The sequence below is a fragment of the Halichoerus grypus genome, chromosome 9 (genome assembly GCF_964656455.1).
Source record: "Halichoerus grypus chromosome 9, mHalGry1.hap1.1, whole genome shotgun sequence".
Classification (NCBI taxonomy): Eukaryota; Metazoa; Chordata; class Mammalia; order Carnivora; family Phocidae; genus Halichoerus; species Halichoerus grypus.
In genome coordinates, this window is record NC_135720.1 from 37539780 (window position 1) to 37556061 (window position 16282).

The window sequence follows — 16282 nt, forward strand, 5'->3', positions numbered from 1 at the left end:
CGTTGCTCCTGCATCTCCACTCCCATAATGCCTGGTAGGCATCCTTAGTACAGAGCCCGAGTGCTCCCTTCTCATTACTTGTTGCTTGTACATCGCCTGCACTCAGTAGGTGCTCAGGAAAGGCATGGGATATGAAGTTAATCGAACTCCCTACCTGTACTTTGCTCTCAGGTAGAATCTTCCTGTCCTTGGGCTTCTGATGCTGGCTCCTCCCTAGTGACCCTTCTTGGCCACTTGCAGTATCCACCTGCTCTTTCTTCTAGGACTTTCTTCCAGAAAGGGGCCAGGGAATGTTCTGACAGGGCACTAGGAAACCCCTTCTGCCTACTCCCTAACTATGTTGAGGGTAGCATGTTAGGAGTAGGACCACTGTCTGGAGAATGCTGCCATTTCTAATATTCCTCTGTGGAATTAGTTTTGGAAGGCGTCCCCACCCCACCTCCTGACCCCCAGTGGAAATGATTCAGCCAGGGGCAGCTCCAAGGTTGGCTTGGGGGATGGTGATGGCTAGAGCTGCCCTATAATCTCCACTGCCCTCTGTCCTAAGCCACCATGAATAAGACAACACAGTTTTATATGCACTATTTTGTGTGTGACTATTGCTAGTTTTCTAAATGTGGTATTAATAAAATAATAAAAGAAATCTATGCCAGTTTGAGCTGGAGTTTCCTGAAAGGTACATGGAGACATGAAGAGGTCCCCTCAGAGTGAAAGAAAGGGTGAGCTCAGCCCAGGAGGATGTGGTTCAGAACACATTTATTCCCTTAGAGAGGGCTTCACTCTGGGGCTCATGTCCCCTTGAGCTATGAAGTCATATTTAGCATTTAGTTTGACACCCAAGTATTCAGTGGCATCTACGTACCCACATGTCTTTGTGTGGTGAGGCTATGGAGAAAGGAAGAGATGGGACAGCAAATGGAGGTGAGGCCTGCCTCACGCTCTTCCACCCTCCTCATGGGCCTCAGGGGGAAGCAGCATTTTACAGGGTCCTCAGTAAATAGCAGCCACATAAGTCATGGCCTATGGCCCATGGTGGAGCCCTCAGGTCAAGGAGCAGTGGTCAACTGGATGACTTGAAGGCTGGTACAAGACACAGGGGAGTGATCCTAGGATGGAGGGGAGAGCCACCGCCGGAGTTACTCGTGTGACTAGTTGTGTAATGTATGTCCCTCTCACTAAATTACAAATGCCTCGTGGGCAGGGACTATGTCCAGAGTTCTATTCAAGAACTATTTGTTGGGGCACCTGGGTGGCTCAGTCGGTTGTCTACCTTCGACTGGGGTCATGATCCCAGGGTCCTGGGATCAAGCCCCGCATCAGGCTCCCTGCTCAGTGAGGAGTCTCCTTCTCCCTCTCCCCCTGCTCCTCCCCATCTACCCCTCACCACCCCCACTCATGTTTTCTCTCTCTCTCTCTCTCTCAAAATGGATGAATAAAATCTTTTAAAAAAGAACTATTTGTTGAGCAGGTGAATAGATACATTTATCACACTATTGATTTTCTAAGTTTCTGATTTCCTCATTCAGTCATTAAAAAAAAAACCCACAAAATATATTGACTCTTGTCTCTGAGCTGAGCACTGGCCAGACACCAAGAATAATGCAAAGCAAGCAAATAGATGAAGCTTCCCATTAGGATATGCTTCTCTGACAGAGTTCCCCAAACTTATAGAGCTTGCCCACAGAATTCAGCCCTGCAAAAAGTTAATTCCTTCATCACGCGGAAAACCAGCCCTTGGATACGCTGTTCCTATTTACAGGACGTACTGATGACGTCTGTTTCTCCCTGTTAGAATGATCTCTTTTTTGCATCTTCCCCAAAGATACTTAGGATTCTTAGGAACGTTAGTTCATTTATCTCTCAGACTCCAAGCGCATGTACAACAATGCAAGTTTGTTTGAAATAAGGCGAAATTCTAAAGTTTGGACCCATCTCCAGATCTGTGAAGGTCGGCATGGGTCTAGATTTGACAACAAGCTGATGGACACAGCACTGTTTTCTAAATGCTCTGAAAGTTAATAAAGCTGATTACCTCTCAGGCTTGGGCAAGGACTTACGGGGTAGGGATTTTGAAACTAGAAAGAAATTTGCAAGTAACCTTCAAGTTTTTCTCATTTTATGAATAACGGTAGAAAACAGAGTAAGAGCTTCTATTTCTAGCTCTTCTACTGTCCATATTTGGTTGTCCTTAGGCAATTCCAGCCAACGTCTTTTGAGTATTATCAGTATCTGCCCTATCTACCACATAGGATTTTAAAGAGATTATAGATATGAAAGTACTCTGAGAAGGTTGAAGTGCCCTGTAAATGAGATGCCTCTGGAAAGTCTAGGTGGATGCTGATTCAATTTTCTAGTACCTGGGAAGTGGTTTCAGATAAAGCAAATCAGGACTGTTTCTTTAAATGAGATAATATATGTAAAGCTCCCACTATAGTCTCAGGCTCCTAGTGAGTGCTCAATAAATGTTTGCTGTTATATGATTATTTCTTTCCTCAGAAATATATGATCTCAGAAAATACAATCATTTCAGAGCACTACATGGACCAATCACACTTAAAAATAAACCTGTCTTGGTTTATACTGAAAATGGTATGTGCATGGGATATCTTTATCTTGATGAATACAAGCCAAAAAGCAAGATTTTCAGGTTGAAGGAGTAAAATCCATGCATTAAAATTTGGAATTGATCCCAGAGAGCAAATTGTATCCCTCAGTAAGTCCTTAACCTTTCTTCATCTACATTATTTACCTACAGTATCTTGGTTAAAACTTTGTTTTCAAGGATCAGATCTAAAAGGATACTTAGTGTCTTTTGTATAATCACTACACATATTTATATCAGTTTTCCCACAAGTCCAAATTTGGGGGGGAGCCCAGATCATTATGATACTCCCAACTTATCCACAGCATTTAAATAACTAGAACACAAAGATGAGATCATTTTTTAAAAAAGATTTTACTTATTTATTAGAGAGAGAGCACAGCAGGGGGAGCAGCAGGCAGAGGGAGAAGCAGGCCCCCACTGAGCAGGGAGCCTGACGCGGGACTCGATCCCAGGACCCTGGGATCATGACCTGAGCCGAAGGCAGACGCTTAACCAACTGAGCCACCCAGGCACCCCAGATGTGATCATTTTTAGCAAATAGTTGGAGCTTCAAAGAACAAATTCCTTATTAAAAAAACAAAACAAAACAAAACTCACTTTAGCAAGAGGTTTGCATTAATTTCTTTTTAATTTCAAAATATTTTATCTCCATCAATTTGTTATCTAATAGTAGAAGCTACTGAATGGGAATACTCATTCTCTGGATGGGGACGTGCAAAGACCATGTGAATGTACAACCTAGAAGTGATTCTAAGAGAAAATTAAAAATAAATATCTCAGACCACTGTTATCCATTCTACAAACTTCCTCCCCAATTTGCGTTTTTCCTCATCTTGTCTGTGGGCTGATGTTTACTTCTGGGCTGGGCTGTTACTCACAGGGCTTCTAACTGGGCATTTGACTTCAACTGGATTTTAATTAAAATAGGTCCAAACTGGAATGGGGCGCCTTGCAAGAGTGCGACCCCCATCACCGGATGTTCAGTGAGAGTCCTGATGGCTGTATATATACTGAGGATGCTGAAGAGAGCATCCTTTGGGAGTTGGCCTCTCTGGCTAATAAAATCGTTTCCAATTCCTGAGATTTTATTCTGAAGATCTAAGTTACCATAATCATATTTCTTTTTTGCTTTTATTGTCTAACTACTCCATTCGTATGAGATATTTGGCATTTTACTTAATTCGATGCTGCTCGCTCCTTTGGTATTCATGCAGCTGCGTACTTGATTTTAAAACCACTTGAGAATTGCTGGTCCTGCCTTAGGCAGTTGTCACCAAGACCCCCCAACCCCTCAGCCCCCAAAACAACTCACTGGTAGAAGAGCCTCCCTAGGGGGAAGAGGGGCAAGTCTGGAGTGAAAACAGGACTATGGATCCTAGAAACTCAGTTTAGGGAGTTTGATGCAAGGAGGCAGAAGGGAACAGAGAGACCATAAGGATGATTTATATTGCTATTTAGGAAGCAGATAGTGAGATGTGCAAAAATAATCAAAGGTTTTCTCAAGGAAAGTGAAGGGGGCACATCGCAGCCAGTGACTAGTGGAGTTGGGTTCGTTCGGTGCAGCCTTGTTCATGATGACAATGGATTAAGAGTCTAAATTGCCTAGTGGGGTTGTTCCACCGTTGTATCCTCCCATCCCTGCCCCCAGGCCCGCCCCGCTGCTATTTCAATGGAGTTCTTTATTTCTCTTGGGTAAGTTCAGTTCATCAGTATGGACCTGCTTTAATTCTCCCAGAGCCCTCCAAACATACATGCCTTGTGAAATTTGGTCCCTGGGTGATTGAGCCATGCCCAGCCACCTGCTCTTATGCTGCGGAGTGGGAAAAGTAGCCGTGGCCAGTTGCTGAATTTCTTCCTCCAGCAATTTCAGAAAGATGTGGGGGCTTATGAGGAGTGGTGATTCAAGTCCTTAGGTAAAGGAGAGAAGGATGAACAGAGATGGATGTTAACTAGACTGACTGTGATTATTTTGTAACATATACAAATATTGAATCATTATGTGGTACACTTGAACCTAATACATTGTATGTCAATTACAGCTAAATTTTAAAAGAGAAACTTGGACCCTAAACTATGGAACTGTAACATTTTAGAAGCAGCAGATACCTTAGAGATTATCTTGTTCACTGATCCTCCACCCTGACTGCCCATTAGAACCCCCTTGGTTGCTTTTCAAAACAATGCCAATATTGACGCTCTACCTTAGACCGATTAATGTCCTTGAATTGGCCTCATGGAAACTACCTTATTTTTCTGACAAACAAAACGAGAAGTGCAGTTTCCGTTCATTACACCAGGTCCCAGAGCCAGTGGGGGCAGAGAGGCTGGCAGCCTCAGGGCAGCGAGCTCCCACCAGGAAACATTTTGGTAAAGGCTCATTTCTCTCCTTCATTTCATTTTTTTTTTTTTTTTTCAGTTCCAGATGGAAATGGTAATCCTCTATTTCTTTATGGCATTTCTTTGCTTCTACACTCACCAAACACCAACTACATCTTTGAAGGATTTCTCTTGCAAAAGAACTTGGAAACTCCAGGCTGTTTTGTTTATTTAAACAGTCCATGACCAGAGACACTTGGGATCAACCAAGATCATGTGGAGTTGATGAAGCCCCCCCGCATAAACACACACACACACACACATCTTGAGATGCAATTGACCAAGTTGGTGGGTTCAAAAGGGTAAGAAATTCGATTGGAATGGGTTAAACGTACAGGAAGGCATTCTCGTCTTCTCCCCCCACCCTTCATTCCAACCCCTAAGCTACGCTGTGGTTAAGTGGGTCACATGAGAGCCTCCCAGGTGGCCAGCCACCCTCAGGAGGAGACACTTGGGGCCCTCTGACCTGAGGGCAGCATTTTCCATTACAGAAGTGAAATGAGGCTGTAAGGCTGGAAAGGGGACATTGTCATTGAATGGTGGCTGACTTTTACAACCCAGAGCAAAAACTCAAAGCTTTCAGTCTTCCCTCACTCCCTCCCCGCCACATTTCTTTTCACAAAGCAACAAATTCTGGCTGGTTATCACTTATGCTCCACCCCATTCTTCTAAGTTAGCTTTTGTGCAGGAAAATAGAGAACTGTTTTCATTGCCTTATCAGCGTCCCAGGAAAGGGGAAAGGAGCGTCTGGCCTGCTATCTGCGCCTTGCATGGGGACAATGAAACGCTGAAAACAGGCTCCATGGGCAAGGGGCTGCCACTCCAGACCCGCAGAGCGAGGCTCTGTAAGGACCAGGGAAGGAGGGGCTCTGCTTAGCCTTCTGAAAACATAATAGCCCCTGGGGTGGGCTGCCGCAAACAGGAAGGGTGTGGGCAGGATCTGAGTGCAGGGACCATTCTGCTCCTGCCGCCCATTCCCACAGCCTTTGATCAGTAGGCAAATGGCATTTTGTGCCCAGAGATAAATGCTTGGTCAGAGGGCGTGTGTGGCTGTGGAGGGGGATAAGGATTAAAGATGGAGATGTTTTATAACCTGCCTTAAGGATCTGTGTTTTAAACCTGGGATCAGGGAGGTGCTAACAACAAGGGAACAGAAAGATTTTCTATGGGGGCATTCATTCATTCATTCATCAGACATTTTTTTATGCATGCACCCTGTAAGTTCAAGGCACCGTGCTAGACAATGGAGGAGATGCAATGGTGAATAATACACAAGCTCTTTCTCGTCTAATATGGCAAATCTCAAGTGTGGCGAGGTTGTTTGAGATGGGAGAAATTGTGGAGCCAGGTAGCAAGAGGTGGGGTACTCTTTTAGCCTATATACATCCTTCCCCGTCATAGACTCAGATATACACTGCCCTCACCTCCACTCTTCCCACCACGGGCCTTGTGCTCTGCAGTTGAGAATCACTGTGAACTAGGAATGTTTTGGGCCTGTGAACTGAGTGGAGGCAGAATAATAAAAACAAGGGAAACTCCTTCTTGGTCTAATTTGCAAAGCTAAGACTCATACAAAAACAAACAAATAAGCAAACAGCAATAAAAACAAATAACCAAAGCCTCTAAATACACAGTAAAGAGTGTCATTGCAATCAGGGAGATGGAGACCTAAATGAGAGCAGAGAGGAGTGGCTCTTTTCAGTGGGGACAATGGTGAGAATGGTGATGGTGGGCATGTGAAGAAGAGCCCCAGGGAAGGCATGGTTCCTAGAGGAGGCCTTGAGGCTGGATGAGATGAAGTTGAGAATGTGTGGTGATGGCAAGAGGTGCTGGGGAGGCTGGGAAGGGTAAAAAGAACATTTTGGGGGCAAATAAAACATTATAAATAGAACACAATGATGGGGTGAACATGCCTGATAGAAAATAGCTCACTTTGGCTGAGAATGTATATGTTTACTCTGGAAAATATTGGAAGGCTATTCTCCAGAGAGCTTTGAATGCAGACTAAGACCTTAACCTGTGATCAAGCCACAGTCTGTGGGGGGTTGTCCTGTCACCCATCACTTACCAACCCTAGACTTTTCCATAGCCTAAAGGAAGGTCCCCGGGTCCTGTGGTAATTCCCTGCCTCTGGGCCACACACACGATTTGAGGGCAACACACCATGAAAGGTCAATAAATGGCTGGAACCCTTTCTGAAACTCAGGCAAAGGTGTCTTACCATTCATTGATCGATTTATAAAACAAATATCTCATGGAGGTGTCCTCTTTAATTTACAATTAAATTATAATTTATAATATGTAATTAATTTATATTTAAAATAATTTTTTATTTACAATTTAACAATGTCCTGGCATTATTCCAGCCCTTGGGAGTACAGCACCAAACAAAAACTGCAGAGTCTTATACCCAAAGAGCTGATACTCTAATTGGGGAAAAGCCGCCAACGAATAAATGTAGTGAGTTAGGGTTATGAGGCAGACTAATGCTGGGTAAGATGTTGAGAGAGATGGTGTTGATGGGTTAGTTTACAGAGGGTGGTCAGAGAAGGCCTTTTGATAATTGAGTGCCATTTGGGCAGCAACATGACTGAAGTGAGGGAAAAGCATTTCAGGCAGAGGGAGTTTGGGGGAATTTGGTCACTTCTATAGTCAATGGAAGGAAGAGGGACATTGCAAAAATCCACTTATGATGGATACGTACACCTCCTCTCCGAGGTGAGGAGACAAGTAAGAGAAAGCCAGTGTTGTATGCTTGATCTGGAAACAATGCCATGCCGCTGTTGGAAGCTCTGCTCCTTGGGCAATTCTGGGTGTTGTTTCATGTAGCCTTCTTAGGATGGAGGCAAACAAAGTTTACCAAAAATATCTCCATAAACCCTGACTTTGATGAGCAATCCTGGATTAGGAAAACATTGTGGTCTAGAATTCTTCTATGACACTGAAGGTGGTTTTTGCAAGGAGAGTATGAAGTTTTTAAAGGGTGGTGGGTTGTTAGGGATGGAGAAGTCCTTCTTATAAGTCAGTTGTTTATTAATTCAAAAAAGGCTTCTCCTTTGAGGTGAAAGGGAGGATACAACTTTCTTGCCCACTTGAGCCACAGCTCACCAGTGAACAGTGTCAGCGTTTTCTTTGGCAGATGAAATCCCTGTTAAAACACTACAAAATTTGGTATATTTCCCCATGCCCTACAACTGCCTGCTACTTCCCCAAACCTTATGTAAATATAGTTGGGAAGCTTAAAAAAAAAAGCATGTGTAATAAAAAAAGAATGTGTGTGGAAAAACTGGTAAGCAGAATGAGTCTCATATTTTGGTATACAGTGTGTTCCTGAAAACGAGAGAGTTGAACTGTAGATGTACTCACTTCCTGAGGGCTAAATACAAAAAAAAAAGAAAAAAGAAAAAGAAAAGAAAAAAGAAAAGAGTGCTAATTTTTAAAGAAACATTTAGGCGTAATTCAAGGGGCCTTGTCAATATTAATTAAGGTTGGGGGTGCTTCCTCTTATAACTAGTATCATACTTTTAAAATATTTTCATTTTATTTTCATAAGATAAGGGAAAATGTAATCTAAAAGGAATATAAACACTTTTCTCTCTTCTTTTCTTCTTTTTTTGTAATGACATTTCTTTAAGCGTGATCTTACCTGGAAGACCTCTTGTTAAGGAAATGAGATGTGTTTGAATGCGCTTTCCTGGGCTGCTGGGGCGCTTTTCTGTTTTGGCCCCTGAGGGATCTTAACCATGTATATGTCAAGACCTCTCAGATAGCAGCACATGTGGCAAGTATAAGTGGATTATTCAGCTCCATGCTCATCAAACAGGGAGTTTTAAACTAGAAAAGGAAACTTATCAGAAGAGACTTTAGTTTGCTCTGTATTGGACCCTGGAATTAAGCATGCATACATATGTACATATATATTTGCATACATACATCAATCTCTAGAAAATACAGATTCCATTTTTCCTCTACTTGTGACCACTAACCTTTTTCTTTTTTCTCCAAATCTCTTGAAAAATGGTGCAGGGCTGCTTTAATGGTTTCTTTGTTCCTTTACAGAGCAACAGACTCTTGGCCTTGAAACTCTAGCCTGTATGCAGATCTTGGTTCTGCCTCACGCTTGAGGAGCCATCTGCCCGAAGCTTAGAACTCTGGAGTGACTCTGTGGCCCTTTGGTATCCTGGTCCGAGCCCAGCTGCAGGTGGGTGGGATGAATGAGAGCCAGGGGGAAAGAGGGTCTCTTCCCATCTGCTCTAAGGTGATGTGCTTTGGAGATAACTATTTATTTGTTTATTTATTTATTTATTTAGTTGACAGAGCACAGGAGAGATAGTGAGAGAAAGCACAAGCAGGGGGAGCAGCAGAGGGAGAGGGAGAAGCAGACTCCGCACTGAGCTGGGAGCCCGATGTGGGACTTGATCCCAGGACCCCAGGATCGTGACCTGAGCCAAAGGCAGATGCTTAACAGACTGAGCCACCCAGGCGCCCCTGGAAATAACTACTTTTGAATAGCCTGTCTGACCTAATTGGAAAACCCAGGATATGGGGTATAGAATCAATTGCCCTGTCTTGGGAATTTTCTTAATTTCTAGGGCAGGTCCAGGATAAATCAAATATTTGAGGCATGAATAAAATCCATTTGATCCCAATTTGCAACAATGGACAGAAGACTCGTTGGGTATAGTTCATCTTTCTTTGACCACTTTGTAGCTCTGAGAAATTGAGTATGCAGCCCCACCTCCTTGAGTTTCTACTACCTTGACTCCATAATGGGTAGCAATTTCTTCCAGTGGGATTGTGACGCTTACATGAGACACTGTTTGAAGAGGACATCATCATTCCTGGCACTTAGTGTCTGATGTATGTTCATTCCCTTTCCTGTGACTATGAACAAGATGTGAGCATTGGCTCAGGAGCTCAGGTTTTAGCGGCAGTACCATATTCTCAGACCCATCTGACATGAACACGTGGTATTAACTATTTCAGATTTACTGGTGAAATCATATGAAATTCCACTTTCTTAAAATCAGCATTAATTCATGCAACATGGATATCTGCTAGACTCCCTGCTAAGCTCTGGAGATATCAATGAAGTACAGTCCTCATCTTAGAGCAGTTCTGAGTTTAGGGGAAGGCCCAGCACATAACAGACAAGGATTACTTCTTGTCAATCAAGCAAGGAGGATGGAGGATGAAAAGGTATTGGGGTGGGGGAGGCATTTTTAATAAGGACACTGAATGAATCAGATGGAGGTGGCTCAAGGAACCTACTTAAAAAAACACAGCTCTTAAATACATACATTCTAGAAGTTTAATTTTTATGAGTAATTTTTTTGTCCCTCTTACAGTTAACTATAAAAATTAAGCCCACTTTATCACCTTTTCTTATTATGTGCTCTTATGTTGGTTTTTTTTTTTTTTTGTAACCTCAAATCCTATTTACCAAGAAAACCACTCTTTCTCCCACATCTTCTCCAATCATCACATCAAAAGTAGCAGGCGCTCAAATAATTAAATTCACTGAGCTCTCTCAAAAATGTAGATCTCCAGGGCCTGGATGGCTCAGTCAGTTAAGCGTCTGACTGGTGATTTCAGCTCAGGTCATGAGCTCACGGGCTGTGGGACTGAGCCCAGCCTGGGGCTCCACACTCAGCGGGGGGTCTGCTTGGGATTGTCTCTCTCCTTTTGCCCACTTGTGCGCACTCTCTCTCTCTTAAATAAATAAATAAATCTTTAAAAAAAAAAAAAATGTGGATCTCTATGGGTGTGTTGTCCAAGCCACCAAGATTGTGCTGAGGTCTCTGAGCACCACAGATACATATGTGCAAGTTCACTGCTTTCGAGGCACACGGATACATGCTTGGTCTCAGCTGCATATCAGTGTCAGGGTTCATTCGGGCGTATTGAGCCTGAATAAGGAACGAGCATTATGTGGTCCCCTGGTCATTGTGTAACACTGGAGCATGCTTTTGTTTGAGTTTACTGTTATAATGACTTGTGGGTTCAAGTTGTATTTATATGGCACGCTCACAAACAAGGGGAAAAGGAAAAAGGTTCAACTAGCAAGCTGATCGCGTGCCCTTCGTGGGATACTGACGATTTTATTATTTTCTAACTTGGCCAAATGAGTGAAGTATCTTAGGAGGTAACAGGTACAGATTTGGACAAGTGTTCCATCTGGTGTAGGTTATTTTTCTTCCAGCTTAACTTCTTGAAGATCTATTTTATACGGAACCAGCGTGTATACTTGCATGGGGCTTCGCATTTACGTTTATGGAAAGGTGAAACCCCACGTGCAGACTGAGGCGCCTGGCTCTGTAGTGTCCAGGCTCATTTACAGCATAACTGCCCCTTCTACCACCCGGGGCACTGCCGATGTAGCAGTAAAGCTGCTCACTGCTTTGATTTGCCAGAGTGTCGGGGAGAAGAGTAAGTACTACATTCCTATAAGGTAGAGCCGATTGCAGGCTTCTCTTCTCACCATAATTTTTTTTTTCCCATTTGAAGTAGCCTGTGTGAGATGCAGATGGCTCAGTGATCCCATTATGCATGGCATCTCACACATCTTAACCAATTAGAAAAGGCTGTAGAGAATTACATGGAATTAACCCCATCCAGAAGATGTAGGGACAGCCTCAACTACTCAAACTCTAGTTCCTTGGTTTACAATGTCACAAGAGCCCCTTGATGGGATTAAAGCCGTGTATCTCCAGGCAGTTTGTCTATTATTTCTTGTGAACTCGTGTGTGTGTGTGTGTGTGTGTGTGTGTGTGTGTGTGTGTGTCTACAACTGTGTCAGCATTTGTCGGGGGTTAACAGTAAGCTCTCACATTCATTTTATTCAATCTGCCAAGCCATGAAGCCCTTTGAAAATGGCCACTTCTTTTATACTTATAAAAAACATGCCATTTAGTTGACTTCTCTTGACTTTTTCAAGTGTTTGTTTTGAAGTTTCATTTATACAGGAACTAGGCATAATCACCAATAAATTTAACTTTAATAACTCAGACCCTGGGAGCCTTTCCTGGTTGGCAAAAACTTCCCTACATGCTGCAAATCCTCCTTATGGGATATCCTATTTCTTATCTGGAGTTGAAAGTCAGGATTAATCCAGATGATTAAGAAAATCTTTCTAAAAGATACCCTGCATCCTCTTTAAAATTAAACTCTCCGTGGAAGTTTCCTTTCTTTTCTTACTAAAATCATAATGTCAATGATAAAAGTAAAAGTAGATCACAGGAGTTTGGGTGTTTTCCCTAGGTATTTTTAAAATTCAAAGACAGTGCGATCCTCCCTGTTTCTTAGACCACAAAAATGACACTAGAATATAATTTTCAATCTAATTACTAATACTCAATATTCCTTTTACAATGTATTCAATATACTAAAGAAGTTACAGGAGTATATAAAGGAAAAGTTTTTGATTCTTTCAATGAAGTTATCCATTTGAAAAGCTCCGACATCATACGTACCACATATATGTGCTTCAGGAAGTACACATACATGTACACACACACACACACACACACACAGAATTCACCTGCTCTGTAAATTCTGAAAGCCAGAAACTCTTCTGCAGATAGCATTACTGAAGATTTCCCTCTGTTCCTTTTTGCTTTCTAAGGCCTGGAACTCCAAGGCTCCTTCCCAGACAGTCAGATATGCTATAAAAAGTAACATCAGCCATGGGAAATGTAGAGGGACAAGGGATATGCCATAAACAGGGATAAACATCTTCCTCTCTGCAACCCTGCCAGATCCCTTTAAGCAGAGAACTGCTCCTTGTCTCCACTGTGGCCCCTCTTTCCTGTCCAGGGACCAATGAATTGGGGCTTTCCCTCCTAAGTGACCTACCGTGAGAGGCTTAGATAAGGCACAAAGTTGCCCTCAATAGACTTCAAACCCCCACCTCTGGAACAAAGTGGAAAAGTTATACTTTTGTTAGCACTCTATCAAGGAGAAAAAAACCCAAGGAAAACATCCACTGGACAAAGCCTACTTTGTGTGCCGAGAAACCCTGATCCTGGACTATTGTCTCTGGTCTTATTTATGCAAGAAATGATTTTTCAGAGTTTTAGCAAAATTATCAGCAGGGCAATTATAATACTCTGTGTTTATTTGGTTAGTACACTATTATCTAGGGGAAGAAAACATTCAAAAAATTTTCTTTAAACAAAAAGTTACAAAGGAAAGAATAAAATGTTCATTTCTGAATAGGAAAGCTCTCACTTGTGAAATGCCCTGATATGATAAGAAATGTACTTTATGCCAAACCTTATGAAACTTATTCTATACATGTGCTGTGTAGACATATCATATGCTTATGCTTTTTTATTATATAGTATATATATATACATAATATACATTATGATTCCAATCCTTTATGTGTAAACAAGTGCATCTATGAGACCCAATGGCTTTTCTTGACTAACCCCAAATCCAAGTAGGCTTTAAACTATATGCAGTGCTTTCAGTTTGTGGGAGAGGCAGGAAACGGAGGGAGAGGTAAAGAGCACCAGAACAGAGAGAAGGAGTAGGGGATGCATGGGTTTAGGGGCTCCGTGGCCCAGGTTCTGAGTCTCAATTCCACACTTTACTCATTAATAGACCCTAATAAATGTTGTTTTATTTTGATTTTTGAGCTGTAATATTAGGATAATATTAATATCTCCCTTACAGACCTGCAGTCACACATGTAAAAACCTCCATTGCAAAGTAGGCATGAGAAATAAGCTTTAAAGATGGTTAAGTGCCAAAGGTAGGTAACTGCAGAGTGACTCAGTGTTCTTTCTGCCTCCCCTGGAGAGGACGAGGGGATCTTGAGAAACCTTTGCTATATTATGCCAGTGAATTTTTAAGCTAAAATCTGTCATCCACTCAACAAACATCTCTTAGTGATTCTGGGCCAGGCTCTGTGTCAGATACTAGAAGAATTCTGGAAAGTGATTCAGGGAGCTGCAAACATTTGATTTGAATTTTATTTGAGAAAAGAATAGAAATGGCAGGTGTGTTTGATGTGCTGTTTATTAACTCTTTTTTTTTTTTTTAAGATTTTATTTATTTATTTGAGGGAGAGCAGGAGCAGGGGGAAATGGCAGAGAGAGAAGGAGGAGCAGACTCCCCACTGAGCAGGGAGCCTGACATGGGGCTTGATTCCAGGACCCTGGGATCATGACCGGAGCTGAAAGCAGATGCTTAACTGACTGAGCCACCCAGGCGCCCCTAAATTAACTCTTTTGACACCACTAATGTCTTAACTTGTACACTCAGGTTAACTCATTTTTGTGTAGACTCAGAATATAACTTCGCCTGCCTTCTCTGAAAATATTTTTATTTCTAAATGTGCCATTGACTAGAAACGTAATGATGCTTAAACGTTCCTTTAAAAATTCAGGCCCACTCATGTGTGCTCATGTATAAGCACACAACTGTGTTATATGAACGCTGGGCTCGGTTAAATGCTGTGTCAGGCCTGGGGATCTGCCCAGAACATGCTCTGTTCCCTATGTAACTACACATTTGTGCAAAAACAAATGACAAGCTACCTTATTCGACAGTTTACGACACTGTAAACTTGGGTGCTTCTCTTCTGGCTTTTATATTTATGAAAAGGAATGAACAGTTATTACATATTGCTGATGATACAGTCTTTGAAATGAAATATTCCTACCCACTTTTTCGGAGAGTATGTGGAGATTGCAAGGGGAGCTCTGCAAAAGTGTTACCCTTTGTAAAGACTTCTGGGGTTGAATTAGGATTTTATTCTTAGTACTGTGCAACCAAGACGAAATACAAATGACAAAAATGAAATACTGAGACTGATTTCAAATTACTTTCCAAATAAAAATACTGGTTGTGCTCAATGGTTGATTTAGTAATAAGTTGATGTTATAAATTAATTATATGAAGAAATACACTAGTAAAATAATGTTTTGTCTGTTTCTATGCCCGGGCGTCAAGTGCTATTGAACAAGTATGGAAACCATGGCTCAAGGTATGACTTTTTCCAAAAGGAAGGTCATGGGAAGAGAGCAGCAGAAGTGCTGCAAAAGTTCTGCTTAACACAGTGCTATTTTCATTGTTTCTGGAAAAAATGGAAATGTAAGCCCCAGACATGTAGTTTGCATGGTAACACGGACAGAAGTGTTCTATATGACATAAGCAAACGTTGAATAGAATTTGGGTGAGATGGTCTCAAATCATGTTTTGCTCATTTTATGCATAAGATCCCTTTCATAAAAACATTTTCAAATTGCATCTGTCCCTTCCCACAGACTCAGAACCATGCATATATCTGGACAAGGCTCATGTGGATTTTTCTGGTTCTGTGGGGCTTATTTCTCCTTTAACTAAAATGTCAATTCATCCTTGATTTTTTAGAAATTGTGAGAAACATCACTTGGATGTTCAAAAACGAAAGCACAAGCTTTATAAATATTCCTGTGGGAATGTTTCCCTGCTGTGGTCAACATTCAGAGTGGAGTACATTCACAGTGTCCATCATTGTTCTATTAAGACCAAGGAGTAAATATCACTTCCTGTTTCTGGATCCTACAAACTGAAAGGAAGGAAAGAAGAAATAGGGAGTGACCTGCCAGCTGCTAAAGCTGATGCTTCCCCTTTGATGAGGATTGGACAGAGGCTATATGTTGCCTCCAAAGCTTTTGTGCATTTTCGGAAGGGGTGGAGGTATTAGAAAAGCCTGTATTGGGGCACCTGGGTGGTTCAGATGGTTAAGCGTCTGCCTTTGGCTCAGGTCATGAACCCTGGGTCCTGGGATTGAGTCCCGCATTGGGCTCCCTGCTCACTGGGGAGCCTGTTTCTCCCTCTACCTCTGCCTCTCTCTCTTTCTCTGTCTCTCATGAATAAAGAAATAAAAATCTTAAAAAAAAAAAAAAAAAAAAAGAGAAGCCTGTATTGATGCAGTGCCCTGCATGGGTAATGGTGTTCAATTATTATTCCATTTATAGTCTTGATAGTTAAATGTTGGCCTTTAGATTAGTGATCATTTACAGTTACTTTTTGATCTGTTGCACCTGTACTAGACAATTAAATAGATGCAAATTCCCATCTAGAAACTAGGGATATATTTTATTGTATCTTATTCTCTAGGGCATTCGTGATAGAACTGTCTTCCTAGTTGCCCATTTCCTCATCACCCGGCTGCCTATTTCTTTTGATCCCCCTGGTCGAGTGAGGTCACGTGCCTCTCCTAAAATCTGTTTGCAGGTTAGCATTGGTGGTATCAGCCTTGCTGATGCTACTTCATTTCTCTAGTGCTCCTTCTTCCAGGGGACTTGT

At 42.0% G+C, this 16282-nt stretch overlaps 1 long non-coding RNA gene across 4 annotated transcripts in view; it reads left to right on the top strand.

The window, feature by feature from the left end:
* The window catches only part of LOC118545989 (uncharacterized), a 334610-nt gene that overhangs the window by 197182 nt on the left and 121146 nt on the right, over positions 1-16282 (top strand). For 2 of the 4 annotated variants that reach the window (XR_013441131.1, XR_013441128.1), the window contains exon 5: positions 9041-9182. The exons of the other annotated variants lie outside the window; for them this stretch is intronic. This is a non-coding gene — a long non-coding RNA (uncharacterized LOC118545989). The remainder of the gene's footprint in view (positions 1-9040; positions 9183-16282) is intronic. 4 annotated transcript variants of the gene reach the window in all.